Here is a 27329-nt window from a genome sequence, read left to right as displayed (position 1 = left end):
ATGATGATGGGAAATCGCATGTGTTACCTGACCATGCTTTATCTTGTAATGATGCATCTGATAACCATTTTTTCCCTAGGATTGATGGTGAAAAATGTTGTACCTGTGCGAACTGAACCTGATAACCATTTTTCTGCAAAGGTTAATGTGTCCATAGGTACAGGCGTGCTCAGCCACGTCGCTCTGCGGAGTGAGACGGCTGAGGAACCCCTAGCAGGGGCAAGTGTCGGTGAAACAGGAAATGGGGAGATGCATGGGAACCGTGAGAAAGGTGATGCCATGAGATTGACCAGGGCCACCGAGGAAGGTAACTGGCCCATAAGTAGCACTGCCCCTGAAGTGTTGAGGGTGGATGGGGAGGTAGAGCCCATAGCAGCGCCGGCTGATGGGTCTGTAGAAATCCCTGGGGAGACAGCCTACGTAGCTGCTGTCACCCGCAGTCAGAGTGCCCGGAACGCAGATAACTGTCTGCCTTCCGGACCCTCCTCAGTCATCATTGTGACTGAACCAGAGGTGGACCCAGAGCAGGTTTCCCGTGGGGAAGGAACCCTGACATCGCTTCTGGCTTCCCCTAGCCAGGAGTTTCAGGCCACTCTGTATGCAGATGCGAGCCTAGAGAGTTTGAGACAACTCGCCGAGACACCCACCTCCGGGACTGAGAAAGAGAGGGTGCTCTGGGAACGAGGAAGGTTGTACCGGGAGACAGTACCCAGAGAATCACAAAAGGAGTGGTTGAGGGAAAGACAGCTTGTCGTCCCGCAGCAAGTCCGGGGTGAGTTGTTACGGATTGCCCATGAGATCCCGCTAGCTGGACACTTGGGGATCAGCAAAACTAAGGCCTGGCTGTCTCAACACTTCTATTGGCCTAAGATGGGCACAGATGTGTCCAACTACTGCGGCTCCTGTATCACCCGTCAAAGAGTGGGGAAGGCGGGGCCTGCTCTTTAGGCTCCCCTGATCCCTTTGCCAGTGATAGAGGAGCCTTTCCAGAGGATTGCGGTGGACATTGTGGGCCCGCTGGCTGTCCCCAGCAGCTCTGGAAAGCAATACATCCTTACTGTGGTAGACTACGCTACCCGGTACCCAGAGGCAGTAGCTCTGTCGTCAACTAGGGCAGATAAGGTGGCGGATGCCCTGTTAGCCATCTTTTCACGTGTAGGATTTCCCAGGGAGATGCTTACTGATCAAGGGACCCAATTCATGTCTCACTTAATGGAGGCTCTCTGTAACAGAATGCAGGTGAAGCACCTGGTATCGAGTGCGTATCACCCACAGACCAATGGCTTGTGTGAACGCTTCAATGGTACCCTCAAACAGATGCTACGCATGCTGGTTGAGACCCAAGGGCGTGACTGAGAGCGGTACCTCCCACACCTGCTATTCGCTTACCGAGAGGTTCTGCAGGCCTCGACGGGGTTCTCCCCCTTCGAGCTCCTGTACGGCAGGCGAGTCCGGGGACCCCTTGGGTTGATAAGAGAATCCTGGGAAGAGGAGCTGAACCCTTCTGAAGTGTCCATAGTGGAGTATGTCATGCGCTTCCGTGACAAGATGCAGACCTTGACGCAGTTGGTGCATGACAACATGATTCAGGCTCTGGCTGACCAGAAGCACTGGTACGACCAGAATGCCCGGGAGCAGACCTACCAAATGGGTCAAAAGGTGTGGGTGCTGGTCCCCGTGCCAACGGATAAGCTTCAGGCAGCCTGAGAGGGCCCGTACGTCGTCCACCAACAGCTCAACCCTGTCACCAACGTGGTCTCGCTTGACCACGCTCGGGGTAGGCGAAAGGCCTTTCACGTCAACATGATGAAGGCTCATCATGAACATGAACCTTTCATCCTACCGGTCTGCAGCTTACCCGAAGACTGGGAGGAAGACACCCTCCTGGACATGCTGGCCCAAGCAAAGGTCGGTGGGTCCATTGAGGACGTGGAGGTAAGCGCCTCACTAACCGAACCCCAGCGGTCACAGTTGCGGACCAAGCTGGAACCCTTCCGGGCCGTTTTCTCCAACCGACCTGGAAGGAGTGAGTAGCAGTCCACGAGATGGACACCGGGAATCATGCCCCACTACAGCAAACACCATATCAAATCTCTGACCAGGTGCAGCAGGTTATGCGCCAGGAGATCGATGAGATGTTACAGCTGGGGGTGATTTGACGGTAAAAGAGTGCGTGGGCCTCACCTGTAGTTCTCGTGTCAAAGAAGGACCGGACCACCCGGTTCTGCGTGGACTACAGGGGGCTCAACGCCATCACAGCCTCTGACGTGCACCCAATGCCGCGCATCGAAGAGCTGCTTGAGAGATTAGCTGGCGCAGATTACTTAACAATAATGGATCTGAGTTGAGGATACTGGCAGATTCCCCTGAGCCCCGAGGTGCAGGAGAAGTCCGCCTTTATCACACTCTTTGGACTGTATGAGTCCACGGTCATGCCCTTCGGCATGAAGAATGCCCCTGCCACTTTCCAGCGGATGGTCAATCTCCTGCTTCAGGGACTGGAGGAGTACGCAGTGGCATACTTGGATGACATTGCCATCTTCAGTTCCTCCTGGAAGGAACACCTGCAACATCTCGAGGAGGTGCTCAGGCGAATTCACTGAGCTGGACTGACTATCAAGCCGGGAAAGTGCCAGATGGGCATGAGTGAGGTCCACTACCTGGGGCACCGGGTAGGCGAAGGCACCCGAAAGCCAGAGCCTGAGAAAGTGGGAGCGATCGTGAACTGGCCCACTCCCAGGACCAAGAAACAGGTGATGTCCTCCCTGGGCACTGCAGGGTACTATAGGTGCTTCGTACAGCACTATAGTAGCCTAGTAAAACCCTTGACGGACCTCACCAGGAAGAAGCTACCCCACATCGTCAACTGGACCGATGGCTGTGAGGGGGCCTTCCAGGCGTTGAAAACAGCACTGTGCAACGCCCCTGTGTTGAAAGCAGTCGACAGCAGTCGACCGTTCTTGGTACAGACTGACGCCAGCGAGTTTGGCCTCGGTACTGTGCTCAGCCAGGTTGACTCGGAGGACCAAGAGCACCCCGTGTTGTACCTGAGCCGGAAACTTTTGCCGAGGGAAATGGCCTACTACACCATTGAGAAGGAGTGCCTGGCCATAGTCTAGGCCGTGTAGCGCTTGCAGCCCTACTTGTACGGTCGCACCTTCACCGTGGGGACCGACCATAACCCTCTGCGTTGGCTAAACGCCATGTGTGGAACCAACGGCAGGTTCCTACGCTGGAGCCTTGCCCTTCAACATTTTGACTTCACCATTGAACACAAAACGGGCAGGGAGCATGGCAATGCAAATGGACTGTCCCGCCGGGGTGAACCTACTGAGGTGCGCATGGAGGCATACCGTGGTGTTCTGCCTCCCTAGCGCAGACCAAAAGGGGGAGGTGTCAAGATATTGTATGAAATGTGATATGATTTTGTAGCTTGCCTGTTAGACCAATGCTGCGGGCTAAAAAACCCCTTCTCTCTCTGTCTCTCTTTGTTTCTATGTGTGTGTGTGTGCAGCTATTCTTCTCAATGCTCTGCCCTGCCCCGAGCCCAGGAAGGTTTATTGCGCTTGTGGCGGCACAAATCTCCCTCCAGCTGAAACTGGTCTGATTATCCTTCTCAAAGACATGCGGTTCTTTGTTCGATTATAGTAAGGATATATTGTGAATCTCCATAGACGGATCAATTAGCCACGGTAAGCGCGGGCTTCTAGTTCCAACAGGGATGGAGTATGGATTTCTCTGGAACTATGCATCCCATCAAGCCGAAATTTGGTCTAATTGGAACGCCAATGTTAATACAAGATGAACGCTGGGTGTGTTATGATTCTGACATGTTCTGTAGCGGAGATACAGGCATTAGATAAACTTGTGTGAAATTTAGTAAAACTGAAGAGATAGGAGGGTCTGAGGAAACCAGCGCTGTTAGTGATGTCACGAGGCTGTGGTTATTTAAGTGACTCCACCTTACCCAACCTTCAGAGTCTGAGTCTGAGTCTTTTGCCTGAGGAGCTGTAATATGCATTGGGGTATTTGGGAGCACTGCCTATCAGCATGGTTTTGCCTGAAATGACCTGAGAACATGTGAGTTTTACCTTTTCTCATTTAATCCCTTTATTTTATAATCACTTTGTACATATTTTAATTGTCTCTTTTGTAACATCTTCATATGCCTTGTAAGATTGCTCTTACTGAGTGTATTGGGGGACACTCGCTTGGCACGAGATTCAGGCACACGGGCACGGTTTTTCACACAAATCAGTCCATTTGGTTTATTAAAGACTCATAAACCATTTCATGAACAGTCCATTACACATTCCAACAGGACATCACAGTATATGGCTTTGAAACACGGTCACTAAACACGCTGAACCACAGTGTCCAGTTACCGTGGGTGACCGCATGCCATACAGTACATTAATCATTAATGCCCATGGAGCACAACAGACACCAACGTATGACATTACGGTTGCAGCAACTAATCACGCTGGTCCTCCCTTGACCAGTTGCCATGCGTTACCACACAGTTCATATCACAAGTACCAACAGTCTGTACAGGTACCTGACGGGAGCTCCTGCTCCACCTGCTGACTCCTTGTCAGTCCTCTGGGAAAGCTGCCTCACGGGAATCACCAACTTGCCTGTGCGGCATATTTTAGCCAGTCCAGACCCACCAAAGGACGGTAGCTTCCCCAACAGTTTCACTGTGCGCTTTTCAGGGATCTGGTCCTACTCCCAGGACCTCCCAACACACAAGCGTGTGAACTGTCCAGGTGCTATTCAGGACGGTAGTCTAACACCCCAGGCCACTAGGTCTGAAGCCCCACCATGTGCTCTTCAGGAAGCCTCCTCCCAGGTCTTCCAACACAGGCTTCAAACAGGAAACTTGCAGCGACATGTGACCCACACCCTGGTCATATTATATATCCTTAACCACTCCCCTGGGTGGGAGTGTGGGTGTGTGTGGCTAGTTTGTCCCGCCCATCTCACATAACTAGCCCTGCCAACCTCCCATGACTATTATACAACACTATACTTGTAGGACTACAGGTCCCAGAACACCATATCGCTTCAGGCTGGCAGCGCAGAGTCTCCTCCTCTGCGACACACATATCGGCCATTCACCACAATGCCGGACTTTGTCACATAATCACATCCATGCATGCAACTGCCATGCACTCTCACAGCCTCAATACGTCTCCGTTCGTATACTGGAGACACTGAATCACAGCCTTTTTATAAACACTGCCTTAAACTTTCGGAGTAAAATATATAAATTACTAGTTTCGTTCTTTCTGCTCTAAAACGTACCCTAAGTCTTCTGAAGGGAATTACGCTACTGTTTTGGGTTAGCTTCGGACCCGTTTAATCGAAGCTGGTGGCAGCATACTGTGTGCTGTGCCTTTGGGAGTCGTTGCAGCGATGGCGGCGTTGATAATTATTGTTCCTGCCTGAGTGGGAGTAGTTATCGCCTCGCTGCAGCGTGCCCAATAGCCAGTACATAGCAGGCAGCCTTTCTGGCGACTAATTACCCTAGGTGCAGTACCTAATCTGACCTGAGGGTAAGGGTTGCGCCAGAGAGCTGAAAGTTCAAGCAGAACTGTAAAGCGGGATATACATAAATCCCTGCAGTTCATGGTATATTGAAGAGCAGTGGGATACCTAGAATAAGCCCCTGATGTAAACTAAGAGGTCCATAGACTTGTGTGTGTTTTTTTTATCACATTGTAGCAGTGGAGGGATAACTAAGATAAGCCCCTGCACATGTGATAGCCGTCTGTTGGCCTAAAGTCACCCCGATCCGTGACGTGGGGGAGACGGTCACGGTGTGATCATGACACCTCCTCTCCCCGGGATGCGCTGGGGGATCCACTGATGTCACTGGCTGTGTGCCGGATGTGCTGTCAGTGCAGTGTGTGGCAGCTGTGCTGTCAGTTTGGTGTGTGCCAACTGAGCTGTCAGTGCCGTCTTTGCCGGCTGTGCTGTCAGTGCCACCTGTGCTGTCAGTGTAGTCAGTGCTGCCTGTGCCTCCTGTGCTGTCAGTGCCGCCTGTGCCTCCTGTGCTGTCAGTGCCTGCTGTGCTGTCAGTGCCGCCTGTGCTATCAGTGCAGTGCCGCCTGTGCTTCTTGTGCTGTCAGTGCTGCCCATGCCGTCAGTGCTACCTGTGCTGCGAGTGCCTCCTGTGCTGTCAGTGCCTCCTGTGCCGCCAGTGCTACCTGTGCTGTCAGTGTTTTCCGTGCTGTCTGTGCCGCCAGTGCCTCCTGTGTTGTCAGTGCCTCCTGTGCTGTCAGTGCTGCCTGTGCTGTCAGTGCCTCTCATGCTGTCAGTGTTGCCCGTGCTGTCAGTGCCTCCTGTGCTGCCTGTGCCACCTGTGCTGTCAGTGCCTGCTGTGCTGTCAGTGCCTCCGGTGCTGTCAGTGCCTCCTGTGTTGTCAGTGCCGCCTGTGCTGTCAGTGCCTGCTGTGCTGTCAGTGCCTGCTGTGCTGTCAATGCCGCCTGTGCCTCTTGTGCTGTCAGTGCTGCCCGTGCCGTCAGTGCTACCTGTGCTGCGAGTGCCTCCTGTGCCATCAGTGCTGCCAGTGCCCCCCGTGCTGTCAGCGCCTTCTGTGCTGTCAGAGCCTCCTGTGCTGCCAGTACCTCCCGTGCTGTCAGTGCTGCCTGTGCTGTCAGTACCTCCTGTGCTGTCAGTGCCGCCCGTGCTGTCAGTGCCCCCCATGCTGTCAATGCCCCCGTGCTGTCAGTGCCGCCTGTGCTGTCAGTGCCCCCCGTGCTGTCAGTGCCCCCCGTGCCGTCAGTGCCTCCTGTGCTGTCATGCCCCCCGTGCCGTCAGTGCTGTCAGTGCCCCCCGTGCCGTCAGTGCCGCCTGTGCTGTCAGTGCCCCCCGTGCCGTCAGTGCCCCCGTGCCGTCAGTGCCCCCGTGCTGTCAGTGCCCCCCGTGCCGTCAGTGCCCCCCGTGCCGTCAGTGCCTCCTGTGCTGTCATGCCCCCCGTGCCGTCAGTGCTGTCAGTGCCCCCCGTGCCGTCAGTGCCGCCTGTGCTGTCAGTGCCCCCCGTGCCGTCAGTGCCGCCTGTGCTGTCAGTGCCCCCCGTGCCGTCAGTGCCCCCGTGCCGTCAATGCCCCCCGTGCCGTCAGTGCCCCCGTGCCGTCAGTGCCGCTCTGCTCTGTGCCTGGTTCCTCCTCTCCCCGGGACGCGCTGGGGGATCCGATGACGTCACTGGCGGCGCTCTCGTCCCCGCTCTGCTCTCCGCTCTCTTCCTCCCTGTAAGTTGTGTTCTGGGAAGCGGTGCCAGGAATAACCCCGCGTCTCTGCCCCGCACCGGAGCCCGCAGCTGCCCTCACGCTCAGCGGGCATTACTGTGCAGCGCTCGCCACCTGAGGCAGCAATCCTCCTCCTGAAGAAGACGCTCACCAATGCAGAGGGCAGCACCGGCTCACTGAGGGCACCCTGCGCTGCCATGACAGGGACAACCAGGGGACGCGCCACGCTCCTGTCACTCCCGGCTCTGCTGCCTGCCCCCTCCTCCCTGTGACAGGTACTGCCATTTGTGTGCGCCTGGCTGAGTGATCTGTTCCCAGGGATCCCCCGATCCCAGCAGCCCTCCTCCTCCTCTCCCCTCCTCCTCCTCGTGTGAACTCTGCCTGCCCCTGCCCAGCACTCGCATCATGCCCACACATAGCTGCCAGTGACAGGCAGCAGCGGAGCCGTCAGCACGTCCCCAGGAGCCTCTCCCCGGCTGTCAGTGGCGGCAGGAGGAGGAGGGGGCGATCCGCAGCTACTTGTTACACATGGAGGATGTGCCCGGGATTATTAGTTTGGTGCCCACAACACTGGCAGCCTGATAGAGATCGTCTGAGCCTCCGACCCGGTGAGTGGCTGCAGCCGCCCCCATTTGCATGTTATGAGGTCTGTGTTCCCCCCTATCCATCATCTGAGGCTCCCGACCCCACTGTTATGCCAGGGTGGCATGGTAGTTGTGGCAGGTGCCTGTGTGATGTGTGGCATAGGGCTGGCTACTATAGCCGTGTGCTTGTTGCCTTGGCAATGCTCACTATTGTGCCCTGGCATCTCCTGTACTCTCCTGATTCCTACAGCCCCTTCAGTGTGCTGGGTGATCCCCTCACAGAGCCCTGGGATTGGAGGAAAGCCCCCTGTCAGGGGTTACCCGGTGCCCATCGGTGAGGGCAGGTAGGCACGTCATTAGTATTAGGATGCTGGCAGTCCAGGGGGCACATATGACCCAGATTGTATCCTCCTGGTGTATGGGCACCGTCACATGCCAGCCTGCGTTATTAGGGGATTATGGGGTGCTGTCCCCATAGTACTGTGAGTAATACTGGCATAGGATGCCAGCCTCACCACCTCCCCCACTGCAGTCATTGCAGTGCCAGGGACATGGAGGCCACTAATTCCAGTATAAAGACTAGTCATGTGCCCACCCCCTCCCTATATGAGTGCCCTGGGCCTATAGGGGGGGCTCCTGTGTGGTTGGGAAATGTGGGGAATACCCAGGCTGGGAATGTATGCAGATTAGGAAGAGGTTTGCCTAATATCCACAGGAATGTGTATGGCTCCTAATGACAGCAGGCAGGGGAGAGGGGGCACAGGTCTGACACTGCCTGGGCTCACCCCCAGCACTTCACTGACTCCAGGCAGAACCCACATAGGCACTCTGGGCATCATGTGTGGCAACCTGTGTGGCGTGATGCCCACTGCCGTGGAGTGACCCTCTGTATTCTCTGTATCTGCGTATTTGTATACATGTATCATGTATGTATATAGTATTATATATATACAGACTATATAGCGGATGCACAGGATGTATATATCTATCCTGTGTAGTCTCTGAATCTGTATATATATATATATATATATATATATATATATATATATACACATGGCATAGCTGTGCATCAGCTCTATCCTATGTCTTACATATGTATACGGACTGTATCTGCGTATTTGTATAGAGAGAGAGAGCAGAGCTGGGCATCAGCTCTATCCTATGTCTTATGTGCATACAGACTATACAGGGAATACATAGGGAGTATATATATATCTTGTGTATTCTCTGTATCTGAGTATTTGTATATCTGTATATACAGTATATATGGCAGAGCTGGGCATCAGCTCTATCCTATGTCTTATGTGCATACAGACTATACAGGGAATACATAGGGAGTATATATATATCTTGTGTATTCTCTGTATCTGAGTATTTGTATATCTGTATATACAGTATATATGGCAGAGCTGGGCATCAGCTCTATCCTATGTCTTATGTGCATACAGACTATACAGGGAATACATAGGGAGTATATATATATCTTGTGTATTCTCTGTATCTGAGTATTTGTATATCTGTATATACAGTATATATGGCAGAGCTGGGCATCAGCTCTATCCTATGTCTTATGTGCATACAGACTATACAGGGAATACATAGGGAGTATATATATATCTTGTGTATTCTCTGTATCTGAGTATTTGTATATCTGTATATACAGTATATATGGCAGAGCTGGGCATCAGCTCTATCCTATGTCTTATGTGCATACAGACTATACAGGGAATACATAGGGAGTATATATATATCTTGTGTATTCTCTGTATCTGAGTATTTGTATATCTGTATATACAGTATATATGGCAGAGCTGGGCATCAGCTCTATCCTATGTCTTATGTGCATACAGACTATACAGGGAATACATAGGGAGTATATATATATCTTGTGTATTCTCTGTATCTGAGTATTTGTATATCTGTATATACAGTATATATGGCAGAGCTGGGCATCAGCTCTATCCTATGTCTTATATATGTATATAGACTATGCAGGGAATACGCAGGGGGAGTACCGTATATATATATATATATATATATATATATCTCCTGTGTATTCTCTGTATATATAAGACACAGGTTATACATGTGTATGTGTTTACCAATATGGCAGCTATGTGGGACCTGTCATTGTGCAGTCCTCGGTCCATTGTTTCTCCGCATTCCTCCGGTGACACTTCTTGTACCCAGGCTCGCCGGGTCTGTGTACCCCTATGCCCGTATACTCGGCTTTGTACCCATCTGGCCATGCAGTGACATCAGGCTACTATTACTAGTTTGTTTTGTTGTCCATGCACTGTGAGCTGCTGAAATATTCATGCTCCGCTGTCTGTCTGTCTATATATCTGGAAACTTTAACCCTGTGTCCACATTTACTCTGGCTCTATAGCCTGTAAATATATACTTCCCAAATCTGTAGTCTCTGGGGGGTCTCAGAACTGCGGATGTGCTAGATAAAAGGGGGATTGTGGGGAAGCCATTTTTTTCCAGGATTCCATTGAGGATCACTGTATTTGGCTGATAACAGGGGTCAATAGCGAGACTCTCCCGTTAGAGGTAAGAGTCCTGCTGTTCTCCCTGTGGGGTCCGGCCATTGCAGAGCTGTGGGTGCAGGATACTGCAGGCCCTGTCTGGGGCAATGCTTGCATGTTTTCATCCATTGAGTCCCAGATCTGTCTGGGTCTGTGCTCGCCTGTGTGTTCTCAGGAGTGGGTGGAACATTGGCCCGTTCCGGGAATGTTCCATGACGTGTAATAGTCGCAGGAAGGGGGTTAACAAGGGGCTCTGCCTGCCATCAGGCCAGATGTTCTCCCTTCTTTCTCCTCTTGCAGAACATTACCCTGCAGGGAGAGAATGATCTCCTTTCTGTCTGGATACTTGGGATAATGGATGCCTAGGAATAGCTGTGATCTATTGTCAGGCGTGTCGTCATCTCTGCTGACAGCCTGGGAAACTGTGCATTAATCCAGTGTACATTGTCCCATGGGATTTCCTGTGTCAGAAATACAGTACTATCCCCGCTTGCTTGGGGGATCCTTCAGTGGAAAATCCCCGATCCTTTCCTGCTTTTCCCACCCTTCGCGTGCCCCGGATAAAAGAAGCAAATAGATATCCCGAGCCTTGCAGAATTGGATGTAGCATTATTATTCCTTTATATCGTGTGGATTGCATTGCATTAGCTGCTCCAATGTTATTGCATATAAGCCATATACACCTCAGTTACAGCTGTGTGGTAGCATAAGGGTTAAAGGGTTAAGGTTATTTTTATAAACAACATGTAAACGTCATCATTTTTATAAATGATATTAAATATAATGTATCAGTTTGGTTGGGTTAATTTGAAGATTATCTGTTGTTTGAATTTTTATTTCACAAATCAATAGTGGAAATGAAAATATGACACTTTATAATATATCTTATCAGAGAAATCTGCCTCTTTCTCCTCCTGGGCTGATCTCTAAGGCTGCCGTCACACTATCAGTATTTGGTCAGTATTTTACATCAGTATTTGTAGCCAAAACCAGGAGTGGGTGATAAATGCAGAAGTGGTGCGTATGTTTCTATTATACTTTTCCTCTATTTGTTCCACTCCTGGTTTTGGCTACAAATACTGATGTAAAATACTGACCAAATACTGCTAGTGTGACGGCAGCTTGATACTCCCTTCACTGGTAAAATCTGTCTTCAGTGAATATATTCCCCATTTTTGAGACTGGAGATGACAGTTGGTGCTCATAAAGTTCTATGGAGAACATCCATTGTTGTTTGAGTAAAATCTGTCTGACTTTATCTCCTCTTTCCTCTCTATAGAACCCTATAAGCACCAGCTGTCATCTCCTGTCTCAGTAATGTTGAAATCTGTCTTGGTTGACTTCAGACTTTACCTATGAATTGAAAGTGAAAGATCAGTCGTGGAGGAGAAAGAAAGAACATGGTCTGATAAGATATATTACAGAGTTGCTTATTTTCATATGGACCATTGGTTCATGAACTAAAAATTAAAATGGCGGCTACTCTGAAAGTGCTATTCTCAGCGAGGGGTAGTGGACACGTGACATCGAAGGTCACTACTGCCATCATAAACCAGTTGCGTATAAATTAGTGCCGTCGTCATAACATAGGCCCAATGAAGTTGCGGTTGACCATATCTACGAGTCCCACCGGTAGACGGGAATCCTAACTGCTGTGTAGGCCTCTTTCAGAGGTCTGATCTTCGCATATGTGGTTTTCATTGATAGCACTTGTACCTGTAATAGTCCATGGAGCCATTCTCTTGTCCGTGATTTTTCACAGATCGAGAGGTGTGCATGAAATCATAACGACGTGTGATTTTGATTAAAATCTGCAATGGGTCCGTGAAAAAATTGGTCCATGCTCGGATGACATCCAGGCGCCGTCTGATTTTCACGGGCTGTCACAATGTGGGGCAATTTTTTTCTTTTAATTTCTCTACATAGGGAAAAGTCGGATGACCCTCATACCACACTCTGATCAAAGTAATCGGTCCGTTTTTCTCGTATGTGGAGGAATCGGACGTGTGAACGAGCGCTCACATTCACCTCTTGTAGTTGTGTCGTATGATTCAGCTGCCTGACCTGCCCGAGGCTGAGGTTACGTTACCGTGTAGCCCTGGTCTGACATGTTATCTGCTTATGATTACTAGATCGCCTTTATGGTTTCCAGCAGACTCACCCCACCTCGACGATAACCAATCTCGTGATGACATCACACTGCACTCTGACTCCGCCAAGGGCAATGCTCGGAGATAAGTGTTTTCTTGATAATTCTTCAATGGATTAAACAAGAATTCCTCCCTTGCTTTCATTTCCAATTGTCACAGATTCCTTTGCACGCCAACTACTACAACTGGACATAGAAGTAATATATATGAGTGGGGATGTGTGCACACACTGTCCGCTCCATGCACATTCCTGGCCAGTGTGCACATACATTTTATTCTTTTCGTGGAATGCCATCACGCTTTTCTGGGTTCCTCCTACATATTATTTCTCAGAAGCCATAGTGATGATAACAGAGCGCCTCAAACTGATGTAGCGTTTATGTGCGGAGGTTCTGTGCGTGAAATCATGAAAACGAGCTCACAGTATGGAATGTATATGAGCTTAATGAATCGGTGCAATCCGAGAGACCATAGAGGATCCTGGCCCAAAGGTCCATTCTTTCATTGGAACTCTGCGCTATAACATGGTACAATGATCGGCCCGTAAAATGTTCTTATTAGGCCGAGCAGGTGTATTTTTACGATACCGCGACGTTTAACCAGTGGTAATCCAATTGCTTATTGCTCCATGAAATTGCCCTAAATCAAAGAAGCCATGATCTGTATAAAAGCTCCGACAATCTTCAAACCGTCCTCATGGGAACATAATACACATTTATTTTCCCATAAACCTATCAATACATTTTGTAAGGAATTTTGCGTCTAGCCTGCAATTATGGGTCGTTTTATAACTGGGCAAAGCCTCGGTAAAGGAGCGATGACACTTACCATTGCATTTGTTGCTGACATGTTGTCACTATTCTGTGAAACACACTACATACAGGGTGCTTATCCTCCCGTTCGTGGGTCCTGTCGAGGCTTGTGTCCGAATCCCCCGCAAAACGTATGTGCTGGCGGGGCCATGGACTATAATGGGGGCATCATAGTGAAAGTGTGCTGTACTGCGCATCATTTTTGGGCCTGTACACCTACTGGAGGAGGACACACAGACATTAATGTTATTGTGTTTTTTTTTGCATTTTTATCATGTTTCCCTTAGGTATGGAGTTTTATTTTGCCTTTTTTGGGGATGGGAGTTTTTTAGATTTCGGGTTGATACATATCAAAAAAAGTCACAGAAAAAGTGTGGGTGCAGGAAGGAAGCCTCCTTAATGTGTTCTTTTATTTGTTGCGTGGGCAGCTCTTCCTGAGGTGATGTTTGACCACCCTTGTGTTGTTTCCTGCTGCCCACACGTCTCACAGACACTGAACCATTTGGAGGTCTCCTGACCATTCCTTCCACTCGGCTCTGTAGCACACAGTTTCATTAATATTGGTCCAGAAACTGTAATGCGAACCTTCCTCCACATCGAGAGGCTCTCTGTAAATGTTCAGATACATGTGCTATAAATTTTTATATTTTTTATTTATGTTATTACTTTTATATTTTATTTTTTATAATATAACTTTATATTGCTATGAATCTCCAGGATCACCCTCAGCTGCCTCAGTATACCTAGATGACTTATGTTCACCATGTCTGCTGTTAAAAAATATATTTGGATGTAAACCCATCAAATGTAAAGGGACTGTGTAATCAGAAAATGACTTGTTGTATAAATCAGGTTTTTGTGTTATTTGCCTTTTTTTATTGTGGCAATTTATTTTCTATATCACAATCTTTATTATAGAAAATAAATTAGTAATCTTACAATTTTGCCCCTAATTACTAGGGCTTTTTTAGACTCATTTTTACAGGATCCTTATTAGAGGCAGGATTACAATGACAGTTAACATCATAATATAAAGCTGATAATCCAGAATCCAGTAGGTGATTCCACAGTTGCCCTGCTTCCCCTTTCTCCACAATGACTTTTGTACACAGTCATTAGATACTTTACTACAAAAGATAGGGTTTGAGTCAGTTCATTTTGGCTATGTACATGTGTTGTTTCCTTAAACAACAGGAAGTTAGAATCTAAAAAAGCCCTAGTGGCCAGTGTGAAAATTGCAAGAGTCCTATTTTTTTCTCATAAAGATTGTGATATAATAAAAAAGACATTGTCAAACATATTAAAATATACATTTAACATAAAAACTTGATTCAAACAAAAAATAGTATTCTGATGACAAAGTCATGAGGACACTTATGTTGCACTTTTATTTCAGAGGAACCTCTGAACTTTACAGTATACTTTTATATCCTGAGGAAACACATATACGTGTCAGATGTATGCTGTGAACAGCACCTAAACTCATGGCTTCCAGCATGCCACCTGTTTTCTGCTATTAATCTCCTAGTTCATCAGCACTGATAGAGGCTCAAACATGCACAGCTATGTCTTCTTAAGAACATATAAAACAATTTCATAAGCAAAAGATCACATTAGATATAAGAAGAAAAAGTCAGCAAGAAAAGCGATTGAAAGCAGATTATTCACTTTTCATTCTTACTTCCGTTTACTATTCATAATGAAACCCAGCAAAAATATGCCCTGTGACGTAAGGCATACTATTGGAATTGTAATCTTCTCTATGTTATACGTTGTAGTGTTACTTTTTGGTTTACAAGCTGTTTGGCTATTTTAGAAGGCTGGATAGTAACAGTTAATACATAGAGATAATAGAATCATAGAATGGTAGAGTTGGAAGGGACCTCCTGGGTCATCTGGTCCAACCCCCTTCTCAAAGCAGGATTCACTAAATCATCCCAGAGAGGTGTCTGTCCAGCCTCTGTTTAAAGACTTCCATGGAAGGATAACTCTCCACCTCTCATGGCAGCCGGTTGCACTCATTGATCACCCTAACTATCAAAAAGTTTTTTCTAATATCTAATCTGTGTAACAGATGTAAACCTGTTGTTCTCATGTGTGTGTACATGAGACATAAGACCATTCCTGGCCACTATATGATTTGCAATTATTGTTGTCTCAAAGCTAGTACGTGGACACTTGCTGGAATGATGTCTCCTGTACACAGCACACAAAGAAAGGAGGGTTCCCTGCTCTCCAGTATCTCTATAGCACATCCTCAGAAGCAACAGCAGCATAGAAAACATTATAAAGCAGTACTAAGTAGTGTATCTGTGAATGCAGCATCTGGTTGAGATAATACTCTTACTAGAAAGCAGGAGCAGGGATCCTTTACATGAGTTTAATACTTATCAGAAATAAAAGAAAAACAGTTGGATAGAGAGAAGAATGATGTCCAGAACTAGAATTGCGGCACTGGAACATGCGGAAGGTCCATCCTGGTATTGTAGGCATCCAGTTCTTCTGCCGATTACTGTTGCTTTGTTTTTCTGCCAGCTCTTGATTCTCCTCTCTCCTCTCCAGTGTAGCTTGATACGACCAAGATGGATTTGAGTTGTTTTTCAGATTTGAGTTGTTTTTCAGCATGAATGATGAAATCTGAAGTCTGGGATTAAAGGGGAAAAAAGCAGTTCATAAGTGGAGAAAAAAACACATTTCTCTGATAAAATATACAGTACTACAAGGTCCCATGTTTGCGCTCACTATTGATTTATGCAAATTGGGGTGAATCAGGAATAACCCTTCGACCAGTAGATTCATGACTGTTTAGTAGTCCTACTATCATTGGCTGATGGAATACTGAAAAATCTAACACAATAAGGTAAAAAGAATAAAAAATTAGACTAACTTCTTACAATTGGCTTTTGGGCAGAAATTTTTTCATCATTTTAACTGGTTTGTGGTAATCAAAGATCCTTCTCAGAAGAATGAGATGGTGAACAATGGCCGCCTTAATGGAGCTATGAGAAAAATACTGATATAATAGATTGCATCTGTATCAGCTGAGTGATTCATCATGCAGATTATCAGAGGCACCTACTAAATGTTCTTTTGGAATGCCAAGTGATGAATCATGGCAAGGCTGGATCGGAGGTGTGTTGTGTTTTATGTCTACCTGGACATAAGATTTATTCATTTCCAGGCCGCTCTGCTGATTATAACACTGGCAGGAGCGGGTAAGGGATTTCCTTATATACTTGAAACCTTGCCCAGTGGACAGAATATGGCTTCTGGGTCAGCATTAGATTGTATCACACATTAAAATGATTGTGGATGCCGACTAGTGATGAGCGAGCGTGCTCAGATAAGGTGTTATCCGAGCATGGTTGTGTCCCAATCGAGTATTTTCGGCGTACTTGAAAAATATGCTTGTGTCGCCGCGTCTGCATGTCTCGCGGCTGTCCGAACACATTCAGGGTTCCTGTTTGTTAGGCAATCCTTGCATGTGTTGCGATGATCTCACAGCTGCCGGACATACAGCTGCGGACACTCAACCATATTATTCGAGCACGCCGAAAATACTTCATTGGGACATGAGCATGCCTGGATAACACCTTATCTGAGCACGCTCGCTCATCACTACTGCTGACTAGTCTAAGCTTACGTTCCCACAATGAGTATTTGGTGAGTTTTTGTTGTTGCAGCATTTCTTCACCTATTAGCTGTGACGTGCTTTTTCTTTACGTTTTGAGTGTGATTTTTACATATGTTTTCATTGTGTTTTTTTCAGCGGTGGTTTATTTCTCTCTCTTTTGCCATGTTTTAAATAAAACTGCTTTTTTTTATAAATTTCCTGTTGCCAGCGCTGATTTGGCGCCGGGCATCACGTGCCATTTTACCGCATCACAGGAACAGAGCTGGAACGGGAGATGAGTATAAGTTTATTTTTTTATCAGGGCTGAACATTTAGTTTAAGAATGGGTTGTCCTAGTAGTGGACAGCCATTTAAATAAAGTGCTGGTATCCTATGTAAATCTCCGTGGCTGTTTTTCTGGAAGTTCTCCAGACTGATGATAATTAAGAGTCTAGAACATGCTTTGTACAAAAAGAAAAAAAAAGAGCATGAACCGCACATCCCAAAATCATACGTTGATCTAAAGCCGCTAGGCAAAAATTTATATACTGAACATGAGGTTTTCAGTTTAACATTCTGATCAGACTGTATGAAGCCCACTGCCACTTCACGGCAAACCTCGTAGTGGGTCCTACCGCCCTAACGGGGCCCTCCGTTAGGGCGATAGGACCCACTACGAGGTTTGCCGTGAAGTGGCAGTGGGCTTCATACAGTCTGATCAGAATGTTAAACTGAAAACCTCATGTTCAGTATATACATTTTTGCCTAGCGGCTTTAGATCAACGTATGATTTTGGGATGTGCGGTTCATGCTCTTTTTTTTCCTTTTTGCAAAGCATAATTAAGAGTCTGTTTACACGGACCGTCTCGTGGCACAAAACGACTGCCAATCGGTAAGCCTTAACAATTGGTGGTCAATAGTGATGAGCGAGTATACTCGTTGCTTGGGTTTTCCCGAGCATGTTCGTGTGACCTCCGAGTATTTGTGAGTGCTGGGAGATTTAGTTTTCCTGACCACAGCTGCATGACTTAACGTACCTTCACACTAAACGATATCGCTAGCGATCCGTGACGTTGCAGCGTCCTCGCTAGCGATATTGTTCAGTTTGACACGCAGCAGCGATCAGAATCCTGCTGTGATATCGTTGGTCGGGGCTAGAAGGCCAGGACTTTATTTGGTCGCTGGCTCTCCCGCTGACATCGCTGAATCGGCGTGTGTGACACCGATTCAGCGATGTCTTCGCTGGTAACCAGGGTAAACATCGGGTTACTAAGCGCAGGGCCACGCTTTGTAACCCGATGTTTACCCTGGTTACCATCCTAAAAGTAAAAAAAACAAACACTTCATACTTACCTTCCGCTGTCTGTCCTCCGGCGCTGTGCTTTCCTGCACTCACTGTGAGCACAGCGGCCGGAAAGCAGAGCGGTGACGTCACCGCTCTGCTTTCCGGCCGCTGTGCTCACAGCCAGTACAGAGAAGCACAGCGCCGAGGACAGAGAGCGGAAGGTAAGTATGAAGCGTTTGTTTTTTTTACTTTTAGGATGGTAACCAGGGTAAACATCGGGTTACTAAGCGCGGCCCTGCGCTTAGTAACCCGATGTTTACCCTGGTTACCGGCATCGTTGGTCGCTGGAGAGCTGTCTGTGTGACAGCTCTCCAGCGACCAAACAGCGACGCTGCAGCGATCCGGATCGTTGTCGGTATCGCTGCAGCGTCGTTTAGTGTGAAGGTACCTTTACAGCTGCTAGCCAGCCTGAAAATATGTGTGAATTCCCCAACAAACAGGCAACCCCCACATGTGTTCAAGCTGGCCAGCAGCCGTAAATCATGCAGCTGGTCGACAAAAACGAAATCTCCGAGCACATCCAAATACTCAGAGACCACCCGAGCGCGCTCGGGAAAACCCGAGCAACGAGTATACTCGCTCATCACTACTGGTCACTTAATAGCCTATTTACACAGGCAGACCATAGAAAATGAAGCACAATGAGTGACCTGTAATAGATTTCTCAGTGGTGCACAGACAGCCATTGTTCTCGGCAGTACGAGCCCTGTTTGCATAGGACGATTCTGTCATGGTTAAGGACAGGGTTCCTTTGCTGTCCTCTCAGGGTTAATTTTGTGTGGCCTCCTTTTGGATTTTTGAGGGCTATCACAAATGTGTCATCAGGGGGCATCACTCCAGTCACTGTCCCAGCTCCTGTCATCACCCTGGAATAGGATGTCATCATTGTCATCCGTTTTAGGGACTGGACTAGTCTGGGCTAGTCTCTGCTCTACTGGGCACTTCTTTCGCTATATTCCCTTCAATTGGCACTGTTAGTGCGCTCTCTCGGTGGGTCAAAAGAGGATTGATGAGCCAACAAGAGAGCACACTGCGCATTGGAAAGGAGAGAAGTGATGAGCCAACAAGAGAGCTCACTACGCATTGAAAAGGAGAGAAGTGATGAGCCAACAAGAGAACACACTGCGCATTGAAAAGGAGAGAAGTGATGAGCCAACAAGAGAGCACACTGCGCATTGAAAAGGAGAGAAGTGATGAGCTAACAAGAGAGCACACTGCGCATTGGAAAGGAGAGAAGTGATGAGCTAACAAGAGAGCACACTGCTTATTGGAAAGGAGAGAAGTGATGAGCTAACAAGAGAGCACACTGCTTATTGGAAAGGAGAGAAGTGATGAGCTAACAAGAGAGCACACTGCTTATTGGAAAGGAGAGAAGTGATGAGCCAACAAGAGAGCACACTGCGCATTGAAAAGGAGAGAAGTGATGAGCTAACAAGAGAGCGCACTGCTTATTGGAAAGGAGAGAAGTGATGAGCTAACAAGAGAGCACACTGCTTATAGGAAAGGAGAGAAGTGATGAGCTAACAGGAGAGCACACTGCACATTGAAAAGCAGAGAAGTGATGAGCTAACAAGAGAGCACACTGCGCATTGAAAATGAGAGAAGTGATGAGCTAACAAGAGAGCACACTGCACATTGGAAAGGAGAGAAGTGATGAGCCAACAAGAGAGCACACTGCACATTGAAAAGGAGAGAAGTGATGAGCTAACCAGAGAACACACTGCTTATAGGAAAGGAGAGAAGTGATGAGCTAACAAGAGAGCACACTGCACATTGGAAAGGAAAGAAGTGATGAGCTAACAAGAGAGCACACTGCGCATTGGAAAGGAGAGAAGTGATGAGCTAGCAAGAAAGCACACTGCGCATTGGAAAGGAGAGAAGTGATGAGCTAACAAGAGAGCACACTGCGCATTGGAAAGGAGAGAAGTGATGAGCTAACAAGAGAGCACACTGCGCATTGGAAAGGAGAGAAGTGATGAGCTAACAAGAGAGCACACTGCGCATTGAAAAGGAGAGAAGTGATGAGCCAACAAGAGAACACACTGCGCATTGAAAAGGAGAGAAGTGATGAGCCAACAAGAGAGCACACTGCGCATTGAAAAGGAGAGAAGTGATGAGCTAACAAGAGAGCACACTGCGCATTGGAAAGGAGAGAAGTGATGAGCTAACAAGAGAGCACACTGCTTATTGGAAAGGAGAGAAGTGATGAGCTAACAAGAGAGCACACTGCTTATTGGAAAGGAGAGAAGTGATGAGCTAACAAGAGAGCACACTGCTTATTGGAAAGGAGAGAAGTGATGAGCCAACAAGAGAGCACACTGCGCATTGAAAAGGAGAGAAGTGATGAGCTAACAAGAGAGCGCACTGCTTATTGGAAAGGAGAGAAGTGATGAGCTAACAAGAGAGCACACTGCTTATAGGAAAGGAGAGAAGTGATGAGCTAACAGGAGAGCACACTGCACATTGGAAAGGAAAGAAGTGATGAGCTAACAAGAGAGCACACTGCGCATTGGAAAGGAGAGAAGTGATGAGCTAGCAAGAAAGCACACTGCGCATTGGAAAGGAGAGAAGTGATGAGCTAACAAGAGAGCACACTGCGCATTGGAAAGGAGAGAAGTGATGAGCTAACAAGAGAGCACACTGCGCATTGGAAAGGAGAGAAGTGATGAGCCAACAAGAGAGCACACTGCGCATTGGAAAGGAGAGAAGTGATGAGCTAACAAGAGAGCACACTGCACATTGGAAAGGAGAGAAAGTACCAAGCAGAGAGTGCAGAGACTATTTGAGCTGCTGAAATAATCGTCACTGATGACATCCTGTTTCCTGGCGGTAACGTTCATTTCAGTTGTTGAGCCGGCCTCTGCACTCCCTGATTGATACATTCTTAGTTTTTCATTGCGCACTGACAATATTCTGCTCACTTGGAGCACGTTGTCAGTATGCAATGAAAGGACTGAAGAGCAGGGATCTCATACTGAGCATGAATTAGAATTGACAAGCAGTGCATACTCAGTAGAGCAGAGGCTTTCCCTGTCCCTGAAACAGATGTCACTGATGACGTCCCATTTCAGGGTGGTGACAGCAGCACCTGATCCCTGTAGGCTTGTTTGGTAATCCCCAATGCAATACTAGATATTGACACGAAATGGAATCGGAAGGTTAAAAATAATACAGACAGGGATTTAGAGTAATCAGGGAACAGCAGAGAATTTTCAATTGAGGTACATTAGAAAAGTCGTTAGATTATTAAATTACCTAGACACTTAGTGTGAAATTTACTGTTAGTTTCAGACAACCTCTTTAATTTCTTTTTTTTTACATGTTACATTTATTATGCTCTGAGGAACATTCAATTGGCATTGAATAACTTTGCTGCCAAATTTCACCATAAAATCCATATGGTTTGGCAAAATTGGAATCTTTGTAGATTCGAGTATAGACATACGGTATTAGGATTAATGTTTCTTTAATTTCTCAAGCACAATGAAGCACTTACTTGAGTACAGTATTCGATTCCAGGAGTTTTAAAAATGAAGGATTCAACTGCGTACTTGATGTTCTCAAACTTTCATGTCCGTAAACTGCCAAAATTTTGTTCCCTAGAAGAGACACTTGTAGGACACAGCTGATGGGGGAGGAGGATTATTTTGCATTTGGACTCATGAAGAAGAGAGTGTGATGTGCAGGGAGTCTGAATGGCGCCTAATACGAAGCCGTGATCTCTTCATGTGGTGCTGTATAGACTAGGTGCAGTATATGGACAATTGTGGCTTTAAGGGAAGAACCTCTGTATACACTCAGATAGAGGATGCCACAATTTTTGGGGCCACCATATGAAAATGTGAGAGCCCTGAAAGCTCGGAGCTGTTATGTGGCCATGTGCATGACACCTAAACGAGCATATGTCATCCTGTGATTTATGGCTTGACATTATTGCAGTACACACCAACTATTTGCCATAGGAGATGTGCTGACATTTGTTCCCACCTTGCAGAGTTCTTACTCATAAACCTGCCCTAAAGCGTACCTGTCGTTTCAGGTGACTTTTCAGAATTCGTTGTCATGTGTGTGTACATGAGGAATAACCAGCTGTGTCTTTTATGTGACTTGTATTTTGCATTTTCAACAAATTTCCCCTCTGCATGTTGCTTGTGTCATTTTCAGTTGTCTTTGATATAGTGGGTAGAGACTAGCTACTATGATGTCCCCTATATACAGTACACAGACAAATGGGGGTCTCCTGCTCACCTGTCTTTAGGCAGCATATGTTAGAAGCAACAGGGAGGACATTATACAGCAATACTGAGCAGTGTAGCTGTAAATCTATCTCGGGGTGAGGTAGAAAGTAGCAGCATAACCTCTCTGTTGCCTTCATCCTTCTTCTACCCTCTCTGTAGAGGTCTTTTTTAATCTAATCCTTCAGCCAGTAGTGTATCTTTAGCAGGATGGGTTTTGGATGTTTTTCAGAGAGGATGATGAGCTGAGGGAGCTCATAAGTGGAGAAAGAAGCATATTTATCTGATATGATGCAGTGACCCCTGTTGCAGCTAGGGGGTGCTGTGTGGACTTGGGATATGCATGGAGGCGTATCTGTGGCTATAATGATGGTGAAACAGTGACTGGCAGAATTGTAAATTGCCGATGTGTGTTGCAGAGGGAATCTGCGCTGTAAGCCTGATGTAATGTTGTTGTCCTGGGACCTGTAGTCCCACAAGTGTTTGTATAGCTATGAAGGGAGGCTTATTGGGCTAGTTCGAGAGCTGGGTGGGTTGAACTAGCCACACACACATCTCCCATCTATGGGAGTGGTTACAACTACATAATGTGACCAGGGTGTGGGTCACATAGTCTGTAGTGGGCTCTGCAATGGAGTCTGTAGTGGTTCCTGTGTATGGACCTGAGTGGTCTCTGTAATAGAGACTGTGTAGATCCTGGACGGCTTGTGTGTTGGGAGGTCCTGAGTGTGGACTGGATCTCTGAATAGCGCACTGTGAGGCCGTGGATCTGACGACCTATGTGTTGGGAGATCCTGGGAGTAGGATCGGATCCCTGTTAAGTGCACTTAAAGACTTGTGTGTTGGACGGTCCCAGGAGGGGACGGACGTCATGAATAGCACACTGAGTGGCCTGTGTTGGAAGTCCTGGGGGTAGGATTCCTGAATAGCATACCCTGTGTTGGAAGTTCTGGGAGTAGGATTCCTGAAGAGCACATGGGAAGGAGTGGAGGTAGAGTCTGCAACGGCACTGCATTGGGGGAGCTACAGGACTGTCAGGTGGCCTAGTGAGCAAGGCATTGTCCGGGATGGTGATCCCAGGTCGACAGCTTCCCTGAGAGAGAGAGAGGACTGACAGGAGTCAGCGTGTGGAGCAGGAGTGTCACGGGACTACCGCGACAGAGAGGTTCCAGAGAACCGCAGCACTCTGGACCTCGTTCACACACACAGTGAACAGAAGCTCTTCACCTGTATTCTGACCTGGCTGCTTTGTGCCAGCAGTGCAGGAGTTAACCTTATTGCTGAGTTGCTGAGAGCTGGGTCTCTCAGCTGAAGTGGATTTTGTAATCTGATCCTCTATATAGACCCAGTCCTGACTTCAGCTATTGTCAGTGATCAGTTCTACTGCTTGGCTTGGAGGTTGAAGGAGCGTAGTGTTGGAGTTGGAGGTTTATTTACAGAGATTGGTGTCTGCTGTTTTGGTTGCATGTTAAACCTGTTTTCCTTCCTAGTTTATTCCTTCTCTGTGTTTCCTCTGTGGTTGTGTGAGCATTTGGTGAGTTTGAGACTTTTAGTTACCTTGTCTGTATACCCTGTTATTTGTTATATTGTTACACTGGTGCAGTCCACCTCCTTTGGGGGGAGAGGGGGCCACTGATAGGGCCTGCACAGGAGACAGGGATACGCTGGCGGCTCAGGCCTCCTAACCATCATATGTACCCCTGAGATAAGGGAAAGCCAGGGCCCCATTATAGTGGCAGGGACAGGTGCGGGTCCCAGTACGCCGTCCTGCCCCTTTATCGCCGCTTACGGCGTGACAAGGAGCTCCTGGAAGGTAACCCAGAGTATGGGGAACTGTGTGCACTGACAGGGGGTCAGTAATGAACTGTACGGTCACCCATGGTAACTGGACGGAGTAAGGTCCAGCATATTTATAGACTGCAACCAATGTCATGTACGCTATATGACATGGACATTGATACGGCGTACGGATACCCCCGAGAACTAGTCAATGGACTGTGCATGACCCGGTTTATGATGCCATAATAAACCACATGGACTGTTTTTGTGCGTGAAACAGGCCTAATAGCATACCTCCCAACTTTTGAAGATGGGAAAGAGGGACAAAGTTTGTGGCGCGGTAAATTTTAGGCCACGCCTCTGACCACACCTATTCATAACTAGTCACACCCACATCCACGTCCCAACCACACCCATTTAGCACTGCTGATCAAACTGTTTCATAAAGAATAATTATAAACAAAAAAATATGGGTACACAGTGCTCCATACTGTATAATGGCCACACAGTGCTCCATACTGTATAATGGTCACACATGATGCTCCATACTGTATAATGACCGCACATGATGCTCCATACTGTATAATGGCCACACATGATGCTCAATACTGTATAATGACTGCACATGATGCTCAATACTGTATAATGACTCCACATGATGCTCCATACTGTATAATGACTGCACATGATGCTCCATTCTTTATAATGACCACATGATGCTCCATACTGTATAATGACCGCATATGATGCTCCATACTGTATAATGGCCACACATGATGCTCCATACTGTATAATGACTGACATGATGCTCCATACTGTATAATGACTGCACATGATGCTCCATACTGTATAATGACCGCACATGATGCTCCATTCTGTATAATGACCACACATGATGCTCCATACTGTATATTGACCACACATGATGCTCCATACTGTATAATGGCCACACATGATGCTCCATACTGTATAATGACTGACATGATGCTCCATACTGTATAATGACTGCAGATGATGCTCCATTCTGTATAATGACCACACATGATGCTCCATACTGTATAATGACCACACATGATGCTCCATACTGTATATTGGCCGCACATGATACTGCGTACCGTATAATGGCCACACATAGCTACGCCTACACACGCGGCTGTGCTCCATACACCTCGTACACAGGCGGCTCCGCTCCGTACACCTCGTACACATTCAGCTCCGCTCCATACACCTCATATACACACGGCTCTGCTCCATACACCTCGTACACATTCAGCTCCGCTCCATACACCTCGTACACATTCAGCTCCGCTCCATACACCTCGTACACACACGGCTCCGCTCCGTACACCTCGTACACATTCAGCTCTGCTCCATACAACTCATACACACACGGCTCCACTCCATACACCTTATACACACACGGCTCCGCTCCATACACTTCATACACACACGGCTCTGCTACAAACATCTCATACACACACGGCTCCGCTCCGTACACCCCGTACACATTCAGCTCCGCTCCATACACCTCATACACACATGGCTCCGCTCCATACACCTCATACACACACGGCTCTGCTCCGTACACATTCAGCTCCGCTCCGTACACCTCGTACACATTCAGCTCCACTCCATACACCATATACACACGGCTCCGCTCCATACACCTCGTACACACACGGCTCCACTCCATACACACACAGCTCCGCTCCATACACCTCATACACACACGGCTCCGCTCCGTACACTTCGTACACATTCAGCTCCGCTCCATACACCTCATGCACACACGGCTCCGTTCCTTACACTCGTACACATTCAGCTCCGCTCCTTACACCTCATGCACGCACGGCTCCGCTCCATACACCTCATACACAAACGGCTCCGCTCCATACACATTCAGCTCCGCTCCGTACACCTCGTACACATTCAGCTCCACTCCATACACCTCATACACACACGGCTCCGCTCCATACACCTCGTACACACACGGCTCCACTCCATACACACACAGCACCGCTCTATACACCTCATACACACACGGCTCCGCTCCGTACACCTCGTACACACACGGCTCCACTCCATACACACACAGCTCCGCTCCATACACCTCATACACACACGGCTCTGCTACATACACCTCATACACACACGGCTCCGCTCCGTACACCCCGTACACATTCAGCTCTGCTCCATACACCTCATACACACAGCTCCGCTCCATACACCACATACACACATGGCTCTGATCCGTACACATTCAGCTCCGCTCCGTACACCTCGTACACATTCAGCTCCACTCCATACACCTCATACACACACGGCTCCGCTCCATACACCTCGTACACACACGGCTCCACTCCATACACACACAGCTCCGCTCCATACACCTCATACACACACGGCTCCGCTCCGTACACTTCGTACACATTCAGCTCCGCTCCATACACCTCATACACACATGGCTCTGTTCCGTACACCTCGTACACATTCAGCTCCGCTCCATACACCTCATACACACACGGCTCCACTCCATACACCTCATACACACACAGCTCCGCTCCGTACACATTCAGCTCTGCTCCGTACACCTCGTACACATTCAGCTCCGCTGCATACACCTCATACACAGACAGCTCCGCTCCATACACCTCATACACACACGGCTCCGCTCCATACACCTCATACACTCACGGCTCCGCTCCGTACACCTCGTACACATTCTGCTTCGCTCCGTACACCTCGTACACATTCAGCTCCGCTCCCTACACCTCATACACATTCAGCTCCGCTCCATACACCTCGTACACATTCAGCTCCGCTCCATACACCCCATACACTTCATACACACACGGATCTGCTCCATACACCTCGTACACACACGGCTCTGCTACATGCACAATGTAAACACCTCCTGACCCCACACATAACAGGCAGCTTACTTACCTCATCCAGCAGCACCATGGCAAGTTGGCAACCAGCACAGCCGAGTCTTGCAATCCACGGAGGTCCCAGTCATGTGACCCA

General features: G+C 47.8%; 1 protein-coding gene across 1 annotated transcript in view; it reads left to right on the top strand.

The window, feature by feature from the left end:
• Positions 1–7090: 7090 nt before the first annotated feature.
• HIVEP2 (HIVEP zinc finger 2) overlaps positions 7091–27329 on the top strand; it is a 262554-nt gene continuing 242315 nt past the window's right edge. Inside the window, exon 1 of the mRNA XM_069725902.1 lies at positions 7091–7861. The gene's annotated coding sequence lies outside the window, so the exon portion shown is untranslated. The remainder of the gene's footprint in view (positions 7862–27329) is intronic.

Source organism: Ranitomeya imitator, chromosome 5 (genome assembly GCF_032444005.1).
Source record: "Ranitomeya imitator isolate aRanImi1 chromosome 5, aRanImi1.pri, whole genome shotgun sequence".
Lineage (NCBI taxonomy): Eukaryota > Metazoa > Chordata > Amphibia > Anura > Dendrobatidae > Ranitomeya > Ranitomeya imitator.
The sequence above is the reverse complement of the archived record's forward strand: the minus strand, read 5'-3'. Positions and strand labels throughout refer to the sequence as shown.